The sequence below is a fragment of the Zonotrichia leucophrys genome, chromosome 2, assembly GCF_028769735.1.
Source record: "Zonotrichia leucophrys gambelii isolate GWCS_2022_RI chromosome 2, RI_Zleu_2.0, whole genome shotgun sequence".
NCBI classification, from domain to species: domain Eukaryota; kingdom Metazoa; phylum Chordata; class Aves; order Passeriformes; family Passerellidae; genus Zonotrichia; species Zonotrichia leucophrys.
Window position 1 is genome coordinate 137,443,444 of NC_088171.1, and position 2,806 is coordinate 137,446,249.

General features: G+C 41.8%; 1 non-coding gene across 1 annotated transcript; it reads right to left on the bottom strand.

The window, feature by feature from the left end:
- Positions 1 to 2,159: 2,159 nt before the first annotated feature.
- On the bottom strand, positions 2,160 to 2,269 carry LOC135444743 (U6 spliceosomal RNA). Its single transcript, XR_010439271.1, has one exon. It is a non-coding gene; the product is annotated as a U6 spliceosomal RNA (small nuclear RNA).
- Between the last annotated feature and the right edge of the window lie 537 nt (positions 2,270 to 2,806).

The window sequence follows — 2,806 nt, forward strand, 5'->3', positions numbered from 1 at the left end:
GGAAATCTGCTGCAAGGTCTCCCTAGAGCCCTCTCTTCTCCAGGCCCAGCAACCCCACATCTCACAGCCTGCCATCATAGGACGTGCTCCAGCCCTGTGATTGCCTTTGTGGCCTCCTCTGGACTTGCTCCCTGGGTCCATGTCCTTCCTTTGTGGGGGCCCCAGATCTGGAGAAAATGCAGATGGGGTCTCATGAGAGCAGAGTAGAGGAATAAGAATGTTGAGACAAAGTTTCTCTGATGTGTTCTCTGAGTCTGCAGCACACAGCCAGCTGCCATTTAAATGCTTCCTAAATAATTGGAACTTTATAATATTGGAGTGGTTTGGGGTTAGTTTTGTTGAGTTGGGTTTTTTTAATGTGGATACCTTTAAAATGCAATAAACACCGTATGATGGAATGAAAAGTAGCTGCACTCTGCTTCCTATTATTCCTTTCCTATCTGCTTCCCTCTCTCACAGATGATTTTTATTCAGATCCTTTCTTTTTTCTTTTTCCCAGCCTGAAGTCAACTGAGGATTTTTGCCGAACTGCTCAGAAACCTTGCTGTCTTGCATACTGAAATTATGAAATACTGTATATCTCTCTCTAGAAAGTAAAAGTAAACACCAGAGTGTTCTAACTGAGGTCATACTTTCTCCATGTCTAGACATCTTTGGTAATCTTTCCCTTTTATAATGCTGCTGTGCCTTCCATGTACTCAGCTGTGAGGAAAGTACTTTGCCCTTAGTTGCATAAAATATGCCGAATTTCCAGACAACTTTCAGTACAGCATCTTAGACTGTTAGGGCTGGTGTGTGTGATCTTTTATGAAATCAGATTTTTCCTCTGAGGAACTTTGCTCAGTAAACCAGTGGCAAATTTGGAAAGAAAATGTGACTGATGTGGTTCCTTAATGCCCAGCTTGTTAAGCAAATGCTGCTGAATCCAGTCCCCAGTAAACAAGCTAAACTTCTTGTTCCACTCGAAATATATTTTACTAAGAATCTTTGTAGATCACTCTTTATGCAAAAAATAATGTCACAAGTCATGGTTTTGAGCAGAATAAAGCAAACATTTATTAAATTAAATCATATGCTGAATCAGTGTTTGCCCATATAGTTCCACTTTTTAAATATTAATATTCTTTCCTAACTCTTTGTACATAAATAATCTTTTAAGAGAGTAACAATGAAATATAGACTATCCACATCAAATGAATGCGAGCTTTTGATGTGATTATCAAAGGTCTGTTGGATTTTCTCTAATTTTAATTAGTATTGGGTTCTAACCAACAAATTCAAGTCTCTCATGGATTTTTTAAATTCAAACATTATGCCCCCTTGCACAAAGGATTTTGGCTTCATTTGGCCCTCATGAAGCTACTGGTTATTAATAAAATTATGTAGAAGTTCAGATTTTGAAAACTAAATTGCTGAGGATTTGCTTTAGCATGGAGCAATTAACTAATTGTTCTGTGCACTAAATGAAACTCCAGTAAAGGCTTTTGGGGTGGATTTTTTCAATATTATCTGTTTGAGAAATACTTTAATGTTTAAAAAGATTATACCAACCAGGAATTCTTCCTGATATACAGAGTCATAAACTAAGTAGATCATAAAATTGTAGAATCATTAAGGTTGGAAAAGACCTCCAAGATCATCAAGTCCCACCTTTGACTGGTTACCACCTTGTCAATTACACCACAGCACTAAGTGCCCTATCAAGCCTTTCCTTGAACACTTCCAGGGATGGTGAAACCACCACCTCCCTGGGCAAGCCCTGCCAGTGAAGATGTTCTTCATGATGTCCAGCCTGAACCTCCCCTGGTGCAGCTCGAGGCCACGTCCTCTTGTCCTGTCAGTGGCTGCCTGGAGAAAAGACCAACTCTCACCTGGCTCCAGCCTTCTTTCAGGGAGTTGTAGAGAGAGATAAGGGGTCCTTTGAGCCTCCTGTTCTCCAGGCTAAACACCCCCAGCTCCCTCAGCTGCTCCTCATCCGACTTGTGCTCTGGACCCTTCCCCAGCTCTGTTGCTCTTCCTGGTCTTGTTCCAACATCTCAATGTTCTTCTTGTAGTGAGTGGCCCAAAATTGGACACAGGACTCAAGGTGTGCCCTCACCACTGCCCAGTACAGGGGGACAATCACTTTCCTAGTTCTGCTGGACATGCTGTTGTCTCAAAAAAATTTTGTCACTCTTTGTGAATCTGCATGTCATCCATGCCAAGGAGCTATGCTAATCTTCTCTGTATTGTTCCAAATTTTTGTGTATGTACTACCAAAGTGAAATATTCAATACTATCATTACTTTCAATGCTGTGGAGAGCTGAACCACAGAGATACTGGCCATTGTAAATGGCTATAAAAAAAGGACTTGTTGCATGCACATTTGCAACATGTTCCTATGTCGTTATACTGATTCCAGTCCTTTTTCTCTGGGAAACACCAAATACCATTTGAACAGGCAAAGAAACACAAAGTTAACCAGACTGATCTGACCTACAAGGCCATTTGAGTTGGGCTAAGAGATTAGAAATCAGCTCTACTTTTTTTTCCTGGTAGACCTTTAACCAAGGAGGAAAGCCCACCCAGGCATGAAGGGGTGATTCATGGATTGTGAAGCCAGAAATGACCACTAGTACCATTTAATCTCTAGCCACAGGACCTATATTATTGGTTTTTCCTACGGGGTCCTTAGAGAGGGGAAAGCTGATGGCCCAGTGGTGGCTGCCAGCCCTCTAGTCTCTTCCAGCTGCTGCAGGGTGAGGCTGAGTGTGGCTATGGGAAGGGTGCTGCATGTGAATAGCCATGGTCAGACTCTTGCAGGAT